This window comes from Macaca thibetana, chromosome 16, assembly GCF_024542745.1.
Source record: "Macaca thibetana thibetana isolate TM-01 chromosome 16, ASM2454274v1, whole genome shotgun sequence".
Lineage (NCBI taxonomy): Eukaryota > Metazoa > Chordata > Mammalia > Primates > Cercopithecidae > Macaca > Macaca thibetana.
The window spans coordinates 19,071,309-19,091,637 of NC_065593.1; the positions used below are offsets into that span (position 1 = coordinate 19,071,309).

At 43.9% G+C, this 20,329-nt stretch overlaps 1 protein-coding gene across 2 annotated transcripts in view; it reads left to right on the forward strand.

The window, feature by feature from the left end:
• Positions 1-20,329, forward strand: part of SMG6 (SMG6 nonsense mediated mRNA decay factor) — a 244,460-nt gene that overhangs the window by 65,131 nt on the left and 159,000 nt on the right. The window lies entirely within an intron of this gene.

The following is a 20,329-nucleotide window of genomic DNA, read 5'->3' on the forward strand; positions in this document are numbered from 1 at the left end:
GTAGCACAGGGATGGCATTATTTTCTGTGTTTATTTGCAAGGGTGATTTGGTCCATGCTGGCAAGGAATCATTTCAGAACAGTGACAGAGAGCGTTTGGTCTCAGGGCAAGAAATGCCAGGAAGTGGGAATTGGCCCATAGAGACCCTGCTGTAAAACAGACCTGGTGTTTCTTGACAGAGTGCCGCTGGGTCTCTTGTTGCCCCTTTTCATAGCACTTTCTCTCACCATGAAGTCGGTTTATTTATCTCCCTGTTTGTACTTACGGGTTATGCTTCACTTGCTTGTGGTGGGGGAGTGAGTATGCCACACTTTGCCTTGAAATGGAAATGTGGGTCTTTCTGGGACTAGGCAAGGTCCTCTCAGAGTGTGTCTGGGTTCTCAGTCACTTCTGAATCCTAGAGGATTTCCTCATCTCGTGCTGCCTGCTACAGCGTTTACAATTTCCAGCAGAAAGCAAGATCGGGGACTTAGATGCCTTTTTGAACTTGGCTAATTTTTCCTGAGATGGCTATTTGGGTAAATGGCCCTGAGGAAGCATCGGGTCCTAAGTGACAGCACTGGTTTTCAGGGAGAAGAGAAGAAAATTTGTAAAGTGCTGTGCTGGTGAGGCCCAAAGGGGAGGGACAGTCTGCACCAAGTAGGAAGCCCACTTGACTCTGGAAATGGGCCCTGAGGTGCCCTCCCGTTCATCTTCCTCCCCAGGTGCCCTCCCGTTCACCTTCCTCCCGAGGTGTCCTCCTGTTCATCTTCCTCCCCAGGTGCCCTCCTGTTCTCCTTCCTCCTGATGTGTCCTCCTGTTCATCTTCCTCCTGAAGTGTCCTCCTGTTCATCTTTCTCCCGAGGTGTCCTCCTGTTCATCTTCCTCCCGAGGTGCCCTCCTTTTGATCTTCCTCCCGAGGTGCCCTCCTGTTCTCCTTCCTCCCGAGGTGCCCTCTTGTTTATCTTCCTCCTGAGGTGCTCTGTTCATCTTCCCATCTCCACTAAAAACAACCCACAGAGTTCAGTGAGCTGCCTGTCTCAGAGCTGTAGCCTCAGCCAAGACATTGTTCCTGCACCAAATGACCTGTGGCTTCTTTAGGTGTGAATGTGAAGGACCTGCAGCCCTTGCCCATGAAGCATCTGTTTTCAGCAGCTTCTATTCTGTGGAAAGGAATACCTTGGCCTTTTAATAGGCCATCAGTGAGTCTTTTTCTTGTAGCTGTTGTTAAGAAAAGGTTAAGAAAATAAGGGTAGGCCGAGCGCGGTGGCTTACGCCTGTAATCCCAGCGCTTTTGGAGGCCAAGGCGGGCATATCACCTGAGGTCAGGAGTTTGAGACCAGCCTGGCCAACATGGCGAAACCCTGTCTATACTAAAAATACCAAAAATTAGCTGGGCTTGGTGGTGGGGACCTGTAATCCCAGCTTCTCAGGAGGCTGAGGCAGGAGAATTGCTTGAACTTGGGAGATGGAGGTTGCAGTGAACGGAGATTGCAAACTGTACTGCAGCCTGGGCAGGCAGAGCAAGGCTCCATCTCAAAAATAATAATAATAATAATTAAGAATTAAAAATTAAAAAAAAAAAAGAAAATATGGGTAAAAGGAAGGTAAGATGGTGAGTACAGGGAAAGAAATTGGTTGTTCCCTGATTTGAGGCCAAGGTACTTTTTCTAGGACTCTTCCATGGTGGGTCATAATGAGCACCCTCTAGCCAGGAGAGACATGTACAAATAAAGCCCGTACTTGAGACCCTACTCTTCGTTACTGGTCTGCTCCTGACTCTCACCTCATTGTTACCTCGATGAGGTAATTGGGGCCAAGAAGAGTATGAGTTGAGGTGGTCAGAGGCTCCAAGGTGTTTCAAGGAGAAACGGCCCAGGCCACAGGATATAACACTCAGCGAGGACAGAGAGCTCTGTGGACGTGTTGCCAACTACCCGGTGTGCAGCTGAGGCGGCCATCCAGACCCCACTGTGTGGGCTGCCGTTGGGAGAGGGGCGAGCAGAGTCTAGACCCCACTGTGTGGGCTGCCATTGGGACAGGGGCAAGCGGAGTGCTCAGCAGGGCTGGCTGGTGGGAAGATGCACTTTTCCATTTCCCAGCACATGAGTCATCATCCTTGGTCCTCTGTGCTGTGCTTGCCTGGACAGTGGCAATAAGGGGGTGTTGTGGCTGAGTAGCAGCATCTGTGCTGGGGGTGGAGAAGGAAGGGGGTTGGGGAGAGGGTAAAGATTTAAATCCTTCACTAATCAGCAGCAGTTTGAATCACATTTTTATGAGTAAGGAAGTGATAAATCAGCCCTACGTGTTCAGCCCCCAAGTCCCGTCAGCCAGTGCCCTTCTAAAGGTTTCTCCCCTGGCCAGTCTGCACGCTGTCAGAGTTGCCACCCACCCTCAGGGCCCTGGCTGCCTGAAACCAGGAAGCAAGAGCCTGATGCTGCCTTGCCCTCCCAGGTGCTGGGGTCTGTGGTGAATTGGCAGTCGCTGCAAGCTACAGAACATCTGGGCCATCATTTTTCTTTCCGTTCCTTCTTGGACATGTCCTTCTGGGTGGGTGTTCGCACATGTCAGTTTCTGGACTCTGTGGAGGAGGAGCATTCCAGCCTGAAGCAGAAGTGATCTTGTGGCCCACCAGGCAGCTGAGATCCTCGCAGTCTCTACCTGAGTCTTCCCTGTAGATGTGGTGCCTAAGGAGTATGATTTGGAGAGCCACAGGGAGCAGATTCCTTTCTTTAAAAGTGTGTCGCTTGCTGATGCCTCTAATGCTGTCGTGAATCCTTTGTTTTTGTGTGTTCAGCGCCACCCTTGTATAACTATCTTCTTTTCACAATATCAGTAATCCAGGATGGAAATCATATTGTTGCTAACATTTTACTGTGATTACTTTTCAAGTGTGTAGAAAAGCTTTGGACACTGCAGAAGGCAAAATGAAAGGAAAAGTTTCAGTGGTGGTGAGAGAATGGCATCTTTGCCTTTCCCTAGGTTATGGTTTTCCCAGGAGCCCACTCTGCTCTTGGGTGCAGAGGATGTGAGGCCAGATTTGCCCCCCTTCCTACAGGGCGAAATAAGTTGAGTAATGCCACATGATTTAGCCAACTAAACTTTCCAGTTACAGCAGTGGTCTTAAAACTCATGGGTTCACGGGTGTTGGTGGAGAGACCTTGATCTGCTCTCGGATGGGCCCTATGCAGAGTCCTACGTCAGTGGATACGGAATTCTAGAATCCTCATACTGCACACTCAGGTAGTTGGGGATAGATAAATTTGAGGGATGGGACAAGGGACATTTGAGGGCCTTGGCTTAAGGCCTGGTATTTATTTGGCATTCAGTAAGCATTTGCTGAGTGTATGGGTGAGGAAGGCAACAGTTCTGGGAAAGCCAGCTCTCACTGAGCAGTGTGTTCCTTACCTGGCCCAGGTCCAAAGCTGGTGGTGAGATAGGTGGTTCCCAGAGTGATGTCATGACTGGTAATCTCTCTAAGGCATTCCTGAGCCTGAAGGGAGGAAGGGCTTTCTCCACGTGCCTCAGTGTTTAACACTTCGGTAGTCATCTAATTGGTTGACGTGATGCCGGAGGGTGACCTATTGATCTAAACCACAAGTACGCCAAGAATTTTAATTTTTTAAAAATTTTGTAATTTAAGGAAATAAAACTCTAGTTTCTTGAAGGGAAGAATTGAAGCAGCATTGTTGTAGGGGAGCACTGAAACCCCCTTGCATCCCCCATCTGTGCCCAATTTGCTCCAATCTGGCCTTTTTTTTGTTCTTCCTTCATTTTCTCTCCCCCCCTCTTGTTCTCTCTTTTTCAAAAATGTTTTATAATTCCTGGAATCAAAACCATCTCAGGCACACACTGTTTTATTTTACTGTATTATTGGATTATACCGCCTATAAATCACTGGATGTTACTCATTGGCCACCACTGGAATAACTTCCCTTTTCTGTGCCCTGGCTCCCTCTTTTTCCCTCTACCAGTTTCGTAGCACATACATCCATTTCAGCTTTGCAGAGAAGCCCCGGTGGCAGCAAGAGGGCACCCAAGAGACACTTCTTGCATGTGCTGTTGGTGTTGCCTGCTTTTAGGGGATATTTGGGAGCTGGGATTGAGGTAGAGCCTGACTTGCATTCCTTTCATTATCATTTATGCTTGCTTTTTTTGGGCGGGGGGAGGAAGGGACAGCGTCTCGTTCTGTCGCCCAGGCTGGAGTATAGTGGTGCAATCTTGGCGCACTGCAACCTCTGCCTCCCGGTTCAGGCAATTCTCCTGCCCTAGCCTCCTGAGTAGCTGGAATCACAGGCGCCCACCACCACGCCTGGCTAAGTTTTCTATTTTTAATAGAGACGGGGTTTCACCACGTTGGCCAGGCTGGTCTCAAATTCCTGACTTCATGATCCGCCTGCCTCAGCCTCCCAAAGTACTGGGATTACAGGCATGAGCCACCGCGCCCAGCCTTATGCTTGCTTTGAATGGTGTTAGTAATCCTGAATTACAGGAGGTAGAGGGAGTGTCACATGTGGGTCTCTAGAGGGACAGAGAGCTAGCTAGCTACAGCTGTCTGTATAGGACTGATAGCTTTAACTTGTAGGTGTGGGGTGTTTCATGCCTCTGTTGTGACGGGAGGTGACTCTGGTTGAGTTTGGTTTGCAACCGAAATGTCCTTGTCTTCCAGCATACAGCCCATCTTAGAGACCTTCAGAAAAGCAGTTTGCTCCTCTGTGGTGATTCACTTCTGTCGTGAGTCTCTTACCCAAGCCGAATGTATGAAGTGCCTAATCCTCCGCTTGTCAGAACAGTTGTACAGGAAATCCACCTTTCATAAGAGGTTAGGCTTGAGTTAGCTGTGTAAACTGTCCCCCTCAGTCCTCCTCCTGTATCTTTGGTGGTGGAAACCCTTGGGCTTTTTCTCTACAAGGATCTGTGGGTAGATTTCCGTAGGTACTCAGTGCTACCTGACCTTCATTTTCAGGATGCCTCAGTTTAGAGAAAATGAACAGAGCCAGCCTGCGCAAGGAATTTTGTGAGAAGTAGATTCAAAAGTCAGAATAGGTTAGGCTTTGGAAGGCAGGCCAGGGAAGGATGCATGCTTTAGCTCTGCCCTCTTTCCCTGCGGGGAGATAGAACTCTCGACAGGCCGCTTAGTGTAGACTGCTCTCGGCACCTCGGCCTATGGATCTGCCTGTAGTTCCCTGAAAAAGAAGTTAAAGAAGTGAGTATGTCAAGGGACCCACCTGTCTTTCTACCTCTGGGTTCCAGGGTCCTTGTTTTCAGAATGTATTTAGGCTAGGGAAGGAGAAATAGGAAAAGCCAAAGAAATGAGAAGATTGTCCTCTCAATAAAATTAAGCCTCTTATCATATCAGTTGAAGAAATGGTCTTTGTTTTGCCCCAAGATAGCAATGTGGTTTGGTGTCCATGGCTTCTTTGCTGTGGAGTGCAGAAATGCAATATCCCATGTTGCCCAGATTTCGTTTCTTTTGCCATTTTATAGCTTCTCAATTTGATTGTTTGTGGTTTTACTTTTTTTTTTTTTTTGCCCCGACATGGACTTATTCTGAAGGAGAAACGTTATTTGGGGGAATTTTGGCAGCAGGACACTTTTCTTTCTTTCTTTTTTTTTTTTTTTTTGTTTGTTTTTCTGAGATGGAGTATTGCTCTGTGGCCCAGGCTGGAGTGCAGTGGCACAATCTCAGCTCACTGCAACCTCTGCCTCCTGGGTTCAAGCGATTCTCCTGCCTCAGCCTCCCGAGTAGCTGGGATTACAGGCACAGGCCACCACACCCGGCTAATTTTTATATTTTTAGTAGAGACAGGGTTTCGCCACGTAGGCCAGGCTGGTCTCGAACTCTTCACCTCAAGTGATCCGCCTGCCTCAGCCTCCCAAAGTGTTGGGATTACAGGCATGAGCCACTGTGCTTAGCCTGGCAGCAGGACTTTCAGCTACCTTTTCAGAGCTCTACGTTTTCTAAATGTATAGCTTGGGTGTGGGTGTGGGACTCAGACCAGATACATACTGTGTGCTGAATTCACAGAGAAAGTAGGTATGTTCTAGGGGGATGGTGAGGGGCGGGAAGTGTTGAACTTTGGACCCTAACCAAGTAAATGCCTATCTGAGGAAGAATTGTGGTTTTTACAGGGTGTGACCAGTGATGACAGCCACAGCAATGACTTGGTGCTAACACATGATGACACTTTATAGTTCCTGCATATGTATTTTCCTTTGATTCTCTTGTCAGCCCTGTGTGACAGACTGGACAGAAATTTTGTGTCCTATTTCACAGATGAGGAAAAACGTATCAGAAAGGTTAAGCAGGGTTGCACAGCTAGTAAATTATACACAGGTGTCAGTTGTCCACCCTTTAATATCAGAAAACAGGAAAAGCTTCTCTGGGCAGCTAGACAGTGCAAGGAATTCCCCCCAAATCCGAGCAGTCTTGTTCTCTGATGAAGAAAGTGACCTGTGAATCTGATCTGAGACAGGAAGAGGAACAGGAGTAAAGGTATGAGAGTTGGGGTAAGTCAGAATTCTCCCAAGTGACGTGAGACTCGGTAGGGCTACAACAAACAAGCTAGCAGAAGGTGGTTGTTTGGGCAACTCGGGGCTGTCTGGCGTCCGTGTCCACTATTGTCATGAGTAGAGGAAGCCTCCCTCTCAAATGGAAAGCATAGTCCGTGACTAGTTGGTGGAAGTGTGTATTCTTTCTCTTGGTTTAGAATATATAGTGTCTCTTAAAAAGGGGGTGGGCGGATTTTTTTAAGGAACATTGTTTTATATTTTCACCATCATGTCTAGTATCCCTCTTGTTTTAGAAAAGAGGCCTTTTACATGCTATTCTTAGAAGAGATTGTGCTGCTTTTTGTGGCCTGGGGAGAAGGTAGATATGTCATTGATACAGAAAATAGTGTGAGAGTATAAAACATCTGAAAGAAGGATAAAGTAAATGCACATATAACTACCACCCAGGTTAAGAAATAGAATATTGTCAGTCACTCGGATGTTCCTGTATACTTCATCTCTGTATAGCTGTAGTTACCTCCCCAACAGGCAACCGTCATCCTGACCTGCGAATTCATTGCTTTGCTTTTCTTTGTAGTGTTATCAACTATTATGTGTATGTGTATATATATATGAAATGTAATTTTGGGCCAGGCACGGTGACTCGCGCCCGTAATCCCAGCACTTTGGGAGGCCGAGGCGGGCAGATCACTTGAGGCCAGGAGTTCAAGACCAGCCTGGTCAGCATGGGGAAACCTTGCCTCCACTAAAAATACAAAAATTAGTCTGGATGTGGTGGCTCACGCCTGTAATCCCAGCACTTTGGGAGGCCGAGGCGGGTGGATCACGAGGTCAGGAGTTCTAGACCAACCTGGCCAACATAGTGAAACCCCATCTCTACTAAAAATAAAAAAATTAGCTCTACATCGTGGTAGGCGCCTGTAATCCCAGCTACTTAGGAGGCTGAGGCAGGAGAATCGCTTGAACCTGGGGGGCGGAGGTTGCAGTGAGCCGAGATCGTGCCACTGCACTCCAGCCTGGGCAACAGAGTGAGACTCCATCTCAAAAAAAAAAAGTTAGCTGGGCACGGTGGCACACGCCTGTAATCCCAGCTACTCAAGAGGCTGAATTGAAGCACAAGAACTGCTTGAACCCAGGAGGTGGAGGTTACAGTGAGCCAAGATCACACCACTGCACTCCAGCCTGGGTGACAGAGCAAGACTTTGTCTCAAAAAAGTCAAAGTAAAACGAAACACATAATTTTGCTTTGCTTGCATATAGATGGAATCGTGCTAATCATACTATTTATATTATTTTCTCCCTGGTTTGTTTTGTTCCATATGTTTGCGAGTTCTGTCCACGTTCACATGTGTAGCTGTAGTTCATTCATTTTCATTGTGGTAATCCTACATTTTAGTCACATTAGTTTATCCATTCTTCTGTTGATGGGCATTTCAGTTGTTTTCTCTTTGGGACTATTAAAAGCATTGAGTCTGTTGATGGTTACTGCAGTTATTGGTACATTGGGAGTTATATACATCTTCCTATATTTTAAAATGAATTTTATTGAAGTAAAGTTTACATACAATAAAGCACACCCATTTTAAGCATGCACTTCAGCCAGTTTGACAAATTTACATGCCCAAGTAACTAATCATCACAATCAAGATAGAGAATATTTCCATTATCCCAGAAGTTCTCTTTGTGCCCATCCCAGTTGATCTCCATCCCACCCCTTGCCCTAGGCGACTGCTTATCTGTTTTCTGTCATTCTGTGTTAGATTTGTCTTTTCTAGAGTTTCATGTAAATGGAATCCTAAGAGTCTGTACTCTTTGTGTCTAATGTCTGACTTCTTTAGCCTCAGCATAATAATTTTTAGATTTATTCATGTTGTTACATGTATCAGTATTTCATTCCCTTGTATTACTGAGGAGTCTGGATATTCTGTAGTTTTGTTTATCTAGTTACCTGTTGATAAACATTTGGGTTGTTTCTGGTTTTTGGCTATTATGAACAAAGTTGCCATGAGCATTTATATCCAAGTATTTTGTGGACATGTTTTCATTTCTTTTGTCTTAAGTACCTAGGAGTGGATTTACCGGAGCATATGGCATGTGTATCTGACTCTGTAGGAAACGCTAAACTGTTTTCTGTGGTGATGGGACCATTTTATATTCCCTCCAGCAGTGAGAGTTCCACTTTCTTTATTTCCTTGTCAGCATTTGGTATTGTCATTTCTTTTTATTTTAGCTATTCTAGTGAATGTGCAATGCTATTTCATTTTGGTTTGTGTTTCTCTAATAACTAAGATTGAGAGACTTTTCATGTGTTTATTTGCCATTTGTATATCTTCTTTGTGTTTAGATCTCTTGCCCACTGCACTGCACCTCTGCCTCCTGGATTTAAGCGATTCTCCTGCCTCAGCCTCCTGAGTAACTGGTACTATAGGTGCTCGCCACCACGCCTGGCTGATTTTTGTATTTTTAGTAGATACAGGGTTTCTCCATGTTGGCAAGACTGGTCTCAAACCCCTGACCTCAGGCGGTCCACCCGCCTCGGCCTCCCAAAGTGCTGGGATTACAGGTGTGAGCGCCCAGCCCCACTTGTTTTTTTTTTTTTTGAGACGGAATCTTGCCCTGTTGCCTGTGCTGGAGTGTGCAATGGCGTGATCTTGGCTCACTGCAACCTCCACCTCCCAGGTTCATGCAATTCTCCTGCCTCAGCCTCCCAAGTAGCTGGGATTACAGGCTCACACCACCACACCGGCTAATTTTTTGTATTTTTAGCAAGACAGAGTTTCACTATGTTGACCAGACTAGACTGGTCTCAAACTTCTGACCTCGTGATCCACCCACTTTAGCCTCCAAAAGTACTGGAATTACAGGTGTGAGCCACCGCGCCCGGCCTTTTTTTTTTTTTTGAGACGGTTTCACTCTTATTGCCCAGGCTGGAGTGCAGTGGCAACGATCTCAGCTCACTGCAACCTCTGCCTCCCTTGTTCAAGTGATTTCTCCTGCCTCAGCCTCCCTAGTAGCTGGATTACAGGCGTGCACCACCACACTGGGCTAATTTTGTGTTTTTAGTAGAAACAGGATTTTTCCATGTTGGTCAGACCGTTCTTGAACTCCCGACCTCAGGCAATCCGCCCGCCTCAGCCTCCCAAAGTGCCCACTGTTTTTTTTTTTATCAAGTTGTTTGTGTTTATTATTACGTCTTAAGAGTTCTCTATATAATCTGGACATAAGCCCCTTATCAGATTGATATTTTGCAGAAATTTTCTCCTGGTGCTTTCCCATTCTCCTGTCTCTTCTGCTTCTCTTTTTCTCCTCTCTTCTTTTGGATGGATGATTGTTCCCATTCCACCATTGTCATCGTGCCCTTTACTCCTTACCCCCAGCACTAGTCTTCTTTTCTTTTAGGGTTACCCTAGGAATTAAAGCATGCATACTTAACCTTGCCAAAATCAAAAGTTAATCAGATTTCCATTCTCCTCCTAACCAATACAAGAACCACAGAAAAACTTAAAATTTTATTTATTCAATTTATTTTCCCAATTTGCATGCCATTGTTGTCATGTATATTCTTTTTTCCTTTTGAACCCTATAAAACAAGTTATTGTTATTTTTGGTTTGGTTTGTTTTTTTAATTAACATTTTGACAGTAAATATTTATTCAAACTCACCTATGTTTTTTGAGGCAGAGTCTCACTCTGTCACCCAGGATGGAGTGCAGTGGTGCAATGTTGGCTCGCTGCAACCTCTGCCTCACAGGTTCAAGCAGTTCTTGTGCCTCAGTCTCCCGAGTAGCTAGGATTACAAGGGTGTGACCACACCCAGCTTTTTTTTTTTTTTTTTTTTTTTTTTTTTTTTTTAATATTTTTAGTATAGACGGGGTTTCACCTTGTTGGCCAGGTTGGTCTCGAACTCCTGACCTCAAGTGATCTGCCTGCCTCAGCCTTGTGAAGTGCTGGGATTACAGGTGTGAGTCACCGCGTCCGGCCTAAACTCACCTGTATATTTACTGTTACATTCACTTTTGCATTTCAGACCCTCTATCTGGAATCATTTTCTTTCTGCCTGAAGTATATTATTTAGAATGTATTTAGTGAAGTTCTTTTGATGGCAAATTTTCTTCATTTTTTTATTTGTCTGAAAATGCTTTATTTTACCCCTATTCCGGTAATAGAATTCTAGCCTAACAGTTACTTTTGCTCAGCCCATTGAAGATAGGTTACTACTGTCTTTGGGCTTTCACTGTTGGTGATTAAAGTCAACTATCAGTTTTGTTTCTGTTTTGAAAGAAGTCTGTCTTTTCGCTCTTGGTTCCTTTCAGGTCTTTTTAAAATCTTTGATGTTCCATAGTTTTGGTGATTGGTCTAAGTTTGGAGTTTTAAAAATTTTTCCTGCGAGGTATTTGTCAGGCTTCATGTAACCTATGGGGTTTGTTTGTTTGTTTGTTTGTTTTCCTATCAGTTTTGGAAAACTCTTAGTGTTCTTTTTTCAAATACTGCATCTCCCCGTGCTTTATCTTCTCCTTCTGTGACCCTGATGAGACATACGTCAGACTTAGTTTTTGATGTGTCTTAAACCTTACTTTGATTTTTCTGACTCCCTTCTTTTTGTGCTACATTCCAGATAATTTTCTTAACTGTCTTTCAGTTCATTGAACCTTTCCATAGCTATATCTAATCTATTAAATATGCCCCATTGACAATGCTTTTAATTTTAATAAATTTTTTATTTCCAAATATATATTTTTAATCAAATCCACTTTGACTTTCTTTATGGTTTCTTATTTCCCAAATATACTTGTGAGCTTGTCTTTTATTTCTCTAAAATATATTCAACATGGCATTTTAGAGACTCTATAATCTGAAATGGTGTATTTGGGGTGTAGTCTTGTGAGACCCTAGCTTTATGATAAGGATCTTGGCTGTGTCCTTGAAGCCTTGGAAAGCAAAGCTCGAGTTCATCAGGTAGCAAATATTCTTAGGGTAAGGGCTGTTTGTAGTGCCACACTTACCTGTCTAGTTTACCATCTTTACTCAATCTCTGACCAAAGGATTTTACAGCTCACCAATGCTTTCCAAAAATTTTTAACATACTTTTTTTTCAGAATAATGAGCTATTTGATTGGGAGAATGGATCTAGGTGACTTTCTTTCTTTTCTTTTTCTTTTCTTTTCTTTTTTTTTTGCTCTGCCTGTGATGTCTGTGAGCAGTGTGACTGGGCATCTACATCCAGGATGGCAAGGGCCTGTAGTTTGCTCTTCCAAAGATTAGTTTCTTTTCCAGCTCCTGCCCATTTACAGCTCAGTCTTATGGCACATGGTGTCATTGGGCTCACATTTTTTTCATTTTTGCAAGAGAAGTCCAGTGTATAGAATACCACTTAGAGGGCTAATTGGATGGGGAAGAAAGATCAAAGGAGTGGAGAGGAAAGGCTGCAACTGAAGTGATAGAAGCCATTTATTGACAAAAAGATGTGAGTTAGAGATTTGGAAAAGAGTACGCTCTTGTTTCAGCTACATCACATTATATATCTGGTGAACCTTGCTGGCCCATGTAATCCTTTCCATTAGTCAGGGTTCTCTGTTCTTTTGTTCTTGACTACTGCTGTTCTTAGAGCTATTCGGTTTGCTTGTATGTCTCGGTTTCCTTTTCAGGAGGCCGATTGTTGGCTATTTAGGAATGCATTTACTGTAATTGGAGTGTTCTGGCTTGTTTAGTCCCCTCTTCACATACAAGACTCCTATCTTGAAGCTTATGTTCAGAAAATGCGCGTGTGATCCCTTTGCCCCAAGTGCCAACAGCAGATGCAGCAGTTGACACGTTGCAGGGAATTTCCAACTGCTGGGCAGGTTTCTGAAATCCGGACACGTGCTGTTCACACTTTGGCTTCTGAGGCAAGGATCAGTGGTTGAAAGAGGGGAGGAGCTGGCAGGGGACTGGAGGGGGAAAGATCTTATAATGCCTGCCCAGGACTTTAGGCTGTGTCAGCTTTCTGCATCTCTTCTCCAGCTGGAGTTGGCAGGGTCGAATAAATCACTGCAGAGCGGTTATGAGCCGAACTCACCAGGGACTTCTTTGAGGCACACCTGTGACGTCATCCTGTTATCACTGTCTGTTCCACATAACCTCTTTTCACCTCTCCCCTGAGAGAGGGTGATGCCCAGAACTCATGTCAGGGCAATGAGCAGAGGAAAATGTTTCGTAATTATTATTTTTGAGATGCCTGCTAGGGATACAATTGCAGGCCATTGACACATTCTTCAATATTCCTCATTGGAAGAGAAAACCCCTGTTTGCAAACATAGCCTGAATACCCCTTGTGGATGAAACTTCTTTTTAAACTTGGAAAGAAAGTCCTGAAACTCCTAAGTGGTCTCTTTTTGTACACCTTACCTCCCCTGTTCCCTCCCAAACACAGACACACATCACATACACAGAGTCTGCTGTGTTCAAAATCCTTCACTGACTTCGCATTTCACTCAGCGTGAAAGCGACATTATTTACAAGGCCTTCATATATGGATGTCTTCTCTTGCCCCCTGCATTGCCTCTCTCTGACCTCATTCACTGCTGTTCTCCCCCTGGCTTTGGTACTCTGCCTAAGCCACACTACCCTTCTTGCAAGTTCCCTGTTAAGCTGGAGGCTCTCCCACCTTTGTCCCTTCGCATTAGTTGTTTTCTCTGTTTGGAATGTTCTGCATCCAGCCATCCGCCTGGTGAATACCTCACCTCCTATAAGTCTGCTTAATGTTACCTTCGTGAGACCTACACCAGCCATCCTCTTTACCACTGCTGCACTCTACTCCAAACCTGCACTCTTTATCTTCCCGTTCTATTGATTTATTTTCAAAATACGAGATAATTTACTTAATGTGCATATGTTTGTTATTTCTTTCCCTCTACTATTCTGCAGGAATTTAAGCTCCCTGCTAATAGGGATCTTTGGTCTGTTTTATCCACTGATATATTGTGAACATCTAGAACAGTACCTGACCTGTTGTAACTTCTCAATAGACATGTGTTACATCAATTTCAAGTCAAAGAATAATTTGAGGTCAGGCGCCGTGGCCCATGTCTGTAATCCCAGCACTTTGGGAGGCCAGTGTGGGTGAATCACGAGCTCAGGAGTTCAAGACCAGCCTGGCCAACATGGCGAAACCCTCTCTCTACTAAAAATACAAAAATTAGCCAAGCATGTTGGTGGGCACCTGTAATCCCAGCTACTTGGGAGGCTGAGGCAGGAGAATAGCGTGAACCCGGGAGGTGGAGCTTTCAGTGAATCGAGACTGTATCATTGCACTCCAGCCTGGGCAACATTGCAAGACTCTGTCTCAAAAAATAAAGATAATCTGTTAGCAGGTCAGCCTGTACAACAAAGATTGAATGGCAAGGGCAGGGGCATCTGTTAACTAGGTTATTGCTCGTAATCTTACTGTCTTTCCTTGTTTTTTGTTAAGTTGACTTTCTTGAAAGCATAATTTCCAAATGCATATTTTACATCCTGGCATTAAAGTAAAATCCATTAAATGTGCTTTGGTATCTACTGTTGTATTAATCCTTTCTCATACTGCCATAAGACATACCTGAGGCTGGGTAGTTTATAAAGAAAAGAAGTTTAATTGACTCATAGTTCCACAGGCTGTACAGGAAACATGGCTGGGGAGGCCTCAGGAGAATTACAGTCATGGCAGAAGGCAAAGAGGAAGGAGGCACGTCTCCCATGGCTGGAGCAGGAGGAAGAGAGTGAAGGGGGCGGGGCTACAGACTTTCAAACAACCAGAGATCCCAAGAGCTCCATCAGGAGACAGCACCAGGAAGATGGTGCTAAACCATCAGAAACCACCCCATGATGCGGTCACCTCCCACCAGGCCCCACCTGTAACACTGGAAATGACAATTCAACATGAGATTTGAGCAGAGACACAATCCAAACCGTATTAGCTCTTAACCCTGGAGTAAATATCTTTGGGGCTCTGGAAAGAAAATTTCTATAGAGCAGCATTAGTTCATCTGTTCTGGTCTCTTAAATCTTTCATCTTTTACTCTCTGTCCTTTCTTCCTGCCTAGAAATACTTTTGTATTTCCCTACTCATATATCATATTTTTACATTCACCTTACTGGAGCAATTCTGTCCTATTTATGTAAACTAAATGATTATTTAAAAGTATTTAACATTTTGGGTTTCATTGAAAGTACTAAAAAAGATAAAGTAGAAACCCACTTCTGTCAGTGATGTTCTTTCCTATACAATGTATAAATATTCAAGGAGTTTTTACACAGATGAAAAGATACTGAATATAAAATGTTTGATTCTACTACTTTTACTTACAAGTATACAAAGCTATAAAATTCTTTGTAAACATTTGTAATTTACATACAAATAAAAGTAATGGCAAAAAGTGCAGTTACTTTTGCACCAACCTAATGTACACTGACTCATGTTCTCATGAGTGTTGTTATTGTTGTGTGTATACAGGGTCTCACTGTGTCACCCAGGCTAGAGCGCCGGGGCATGATCATAGCTCACTGTGGCCTCAAGCTCTTGGGCTCAAGTGATCCTCCTGTCTCTCAGCCTCCCAAGTAGCTGGGACTACAGGTGCATGCCACCACACCCAGCTAATTTTTTATTTTTTGTGGAGCCAGGGGCTCGGGCTCACTGTGTTGCCCAAGCTAATCTCAAACTCCTGGACCCCAGTGATCCTCCTTTCTCGGCCTCCCAAAGTCTTGGGATTACAGGCGTGAGCCATTGAGCTTGACTTCCCACGAATACGTTAACATTCATTTAATCATTACACTCTCTGGGGACGTTTTCTTCTCAGGTTTCTAGTATTATAAATAATGCTGTAATTAACGTCTTTGTCCGTAAAATTTTTGTCTGCGGTTCATGTTATTTTATTAGAATAGGCCAAGCATGGTGGCTCATGCCTGTAATCATGCAGGCAGATCACTTGAGCCCAGGAGTTTGAGACCAGCCTGGGTAACATGGCAAAACCCCGTCTCTACAAAAAATACAAAAATTAGCTGGGTGTGGTGGTGCATGTCTGTTGTCCCAGCTACTTGGGAAAATGATGCGGGAGAATGGCTGGAGCCCAGGGGCGGAGGTTGCGGTGAGACGAGATCATGCCATTGCACTCCAGCCTGGGCAACACAGCCAGACCCTGTCTCAAATAAATAAATAAATGAATAAATAAAAACTATATTGTTATAAGTTCATTTGTTGGGTGAAGAAGGGGTTTTGGCATCTTAATACTTTTGATACATGATGCTAGATTATTTTTTCTTTCTTTTTTCTTTTTCTTCCTTTTTTCTTTTTTTTTCTTTTAATAAAGGGTCTTGCTCTGTGTCACCTAGGCTGGAGTGCAGTGGTGTCGTCATAGTTCACTGCAGCCTCAAACTTCTTCTTGGGCTCAAGCAGTCCTCTCACCTCAGCCTCCCAGGTTGATGGGACTATAGGCCTGTGCTACCATGCCCATCTAATTTTCAGGTATTTTGTAGAGATGAGGCCTCACTGTATTGCCTAGGCTGGCTTCAAACTCCTGAGCTCAAGCAGTCCTCTCACCTTGGCCTCTCAGAGTGCTGGGATTATAGGCATGAGCCACTGCACCCAACCTAGATTACTTTTTTTTTCTGGTTTTTTTTTTTTTTTGAGACAGAGTCTCACTCTGTCGCCCAGGCTGGAGTGCAGTGGTGCGATCTTGGCTCACTGCAAGCTCCACCTTCCCGGGTTCATGCCATTCTCCTGCCTTAGCCTCCTGAGTAGCTTGGACTACCGGTGCCTACCACCACGCCTGGCTAATTTTTTGTGTTTTTAGTAGAGGTGGGGTTTCACCGTGTTAGCCAGGGTGGTCTCGATCTCCTGATCTGCCACCTCAACCTCCAAAAGTGCTGGGATTACAGGCGTGAGCCTCTGCACCTGGCCTAGGTTACTTTTTGAAGAAGTTGTGCCAGCTTACACTCTTAGCAGTGTTTGAGAATGTCCAGCAACCACCTTCCTGTAGACATTAAGCACTTTTTCTTTTCTTATCTTATCTTATCTTATCTTATCTTTTTATTTTTGAGGCAGTCTCTCAAAAATAGGCTGGAGTGTGCTGGCGCGATCTCGGCTCACTGCAACCTCCACCTCCTGGGTTCAAGCTATTCTCCTGCCTCAGCCTCCCATGTAGCTGGGACTACAGGTGCCTACCACCACACGCAGCTAATTTTTGCATTTTTAGCAGAGATGGGGCTTTGTCATGTTGGCCAGGCTGGTCTCAAACTCCTGACCTCAGGGGATCCACCCACCTCCACCTCCCAAAGTGCTGGGATTACAGGCGTGAGCCATCGCGCCCAGCCGCATTAAGCATTTTAAATTTTTTACAGTCTTAAAAATACATGGAGACACAATGTAGGCCTTCATGTATTTGTTGAATAAATGACAGAATAAAACCTGTCCTTTTTAAAAATAGACTTTACATTTTAAAGCAGTTTTGTGTTCACAGCGAAATTGAACAGAATATACATAAAATTCCCGTGTACTCTTGTCCCCCACAACACAAAAACTTCTCCACTACCTATATCCCACACCAGAGTGGTACATTTGTTAGTCAGTGAACCTATATTGGCACATCATCACCCAAAGTTCGTAGTTCACGTTAGGGTTCACTCTCTGTGTTGTGCATTCTGTAGATAACTAGCTTATTTTTATACATCACTCTGAGTAAGTTTAGAGTCGTCATGGACTACATTGTCAGGGTTAAACCTTTCACCTCACCTCAGGTGATGACATGCCAGCATGCCAGGTGATGAATAGCTTAAGCTTGGAAGGTTGGCATGGGTATGTAGGTGAGTAGTCTTATTGGTTTGCCATTACAGAGAGCAAAGAATGTGGTTTCCTTATTTGGTTATCTTTTTTTTTTTTTTTTTTTTGAGACGACGTCTCGCTCTGTTGCCCAGGCTGGAGTGCAGTGGTGTGATCTAGGCTCACTGCAAACCCTGCCCCCCGGGTTCACGCCATTTTCCTGCCTCAGCCTTTGAGTAGCTGGGCTACGGGAGCCCACCACCACGCCTGGCTAATTTTTTGTATTTTTAGTAGAGACGGGGTTTCACTGTGTTAGCCAGGATGATCTCGATCTCCTGGCCTTGTGATCCACCCGCCTCATGATCCACTGGCCTCGGCCTCCCAAAGTGCTGGGATTACAGGTGTGAGCCACCACGCCCGGCCTATTTGGTTATCTTATTTTTTACTAACGAATGAATTGTCTGCACCATAACAGAATGTTATGGGAGAAGCACATCTCTATATTGGAGTAAAAGCTCTTGGATTAAACCATCTATTGAGCTGAACAGCAAGAGAGTAGGCTGTCAGTAAGGGCTCAGGGTACCATACTCAGCCAGACGTTTAAATACAAGTGTTACCCATAAGCTCTGATGGTCCTTTTCTTTGTTTATTCTTTGGCTTTGGAAGCAATGTGGAAGGTGGCTGAGGGGAGTCAGTGCACTTGGCTGTCTTGGGCTCTAGGTGATGTGCAGGAGGAGGGTAGAGTGTAATGAGATGTTTTTGAAATTTCTTTCTTTTAAAGAATTCAGAGAGAGGTGTAAGGATAGAATAGAACAATCATGCCCAGTTTAGAGTTGGACCGTGACTTTTCTGTTTTCTGGTAGTTGGAAGTATGGAGTGGTCAGCTGCCAAAAATGTGATCTCTCCTTTCTCTGAAGACTGTGTGGCTTCATGGTTATGAACTTTGCAATTGATCACCTTTTGGTAAAATAATACATATTATACATATATTAGTTTTAATAGACTGATGAATATCCATCAAAACTTATCCATGATAGATACCATCAAAACTTAAAACATGATTTTCTAATTATACATGTTTTAAATTTTCTTTTTTCTCTGTATTTTTGTAGTTTTCTGTAAGTATCACAATACTTTAGTAATAAATGTATTTTTAAAAATTATGATAAAAAGAAACATTTGAAATTAGATAAAACTAGGCTCTAATTCTGATTGTGTACTTGCTGAGTTATGCAAATTACTTAACCATTTCCAAACCTGTTTCTACTTCCAGTACCTTGTGGATGGAAGACATTTAATAAATGTTTGCTGAATTAAACTTTCCTGCCATAGTATGTTTGCCACTGATTGCCAGTATTTCTCCCCTTCCCATAAAGGAAGATTCTGTTTCTTATTTTGAACTTGAATTTCAAAAGAACCAACCTAGGTTTTGAGGGTATACCAATTGTCTTGTTTTCTTTTGACATTACTGATTTTTCTAACTCTTCCTTCATTCCAAAAGAACTAACAACCTGATAGACCAATTAGGGAATATTTAGCTCATCTTGAAAATGCAATTATTTTAGCTTCGTAAAATGCATAAATCCCTCAACTAGAGTATCTCTCCATGGGGACAAGAGACTATATGATATTTTATCAAATTCCTAACAGTGTTCAAGGCTAACTCCAAAATTAGATGCTTATTCTCACAGAAAAGGGCCAGAAATTTTGAAAAAGTTAGGTGCCTAATCACTGATTGATTGATTGAGTGATTTTCTAAGGTCTGAGAATGTATAAAATGAATTTAGGCAAATAAATTAACAGATTGTTGATTTAAAAAAATTATGTCTTATAGGTAAATAATTGTGCCTTGCAAAATGTTAATACGTTGGAATTATATTTTTAAAAAATTTTGTAAGACTTCCATGATGAAGTCATCAGGATCCCTTTGAGATGGTTATATTACAGTAGACTGCTTTGAGAAATCAGGGTTTAAATCTTCAGTCTACTTTTTTCCCCCCTTTTCTTAGCCCCAAACTGTGGGGACCTCTCTCTCTCCCTCTGAAGACAATAGAAAGCCAAATCTGTAAAACAATTCCTATTCCCTCACTAATGCCCTTGACCCCATTCATTGGATGCCTTGGTTGGTCCTTTCTGAGGGAGACTGGGGTAGCTGCTTAACCATCGTGGCACCTGCCATCCGAGTTTCCACCTTGCCTGAGGTCCCAGAAGGCCACACATTTCTGCCTGTTGGGAAGAGGCAGAAACGCCTCTGTGTGTGTGCTGTTTCTTTAAAAGAAAGGGTAGCGGAAGTGATGCTGCAGGGAACATCTGCACTCAGGGCTGAGGGGAGAGCGAGATGCGCTGCAGCTGGTGTAAGGCCCTGGCAGGCTGAGGCGCTGCTGTCTATGGGGGTTTACTTCTGTCTGCATTGAAACATGGCTTGGGAGGGGGTTGGTGGCCTGCTGCCAGCCTCAGTTAGCCTGCCCTTCTCTTTCCTCTTTCCTCCTCGCCGCCCCCCCCCCCACCCTCACTCCCCTCCCTCATGCTTTAAAGTCGCATTTCCAGGCCAGACGTAGAATTAATCTCTGGGCACTTCACATTGCTGGCAGCTGAAAGCAGGATGTGGGATCTTTTTTTCTCTCTCTTTCTCTCTCTGCGTCTTGGCTGACTTTTTTACCTCTCGAAGAATTTGGAAGGCCGTGAGATCCCCCCCCCCACACACAAGTACTGTGGAGTTTTTCAGCACGCTGATCACCCTGCTGCGGCTTCACCCTAATAGACTTCATATGTTGATGCAGTTGACATCAGTATCAAACTATTTTACATGTGATCTGGTGTATTTCCTGAGGAAATCTGCAAGATATTTATTAAGAACTAATAAAATAAACCTCTCCATGAGTTTTTAGGTAGTTTTCAATTTTTCATGTCTGTCTCGTTTCCTCTTATCAATGAGTTGCTATTTTCTCTCTCTACTCTGACCATCGCAAAAGGAAACAAAAATAAATGTTTTAAACTGTTCCTGAAGGGACAGAGAGAGAATAGTTCTGCCATGATGTATCAGCCGGGACTGTATTTTTAGTGCAGCATT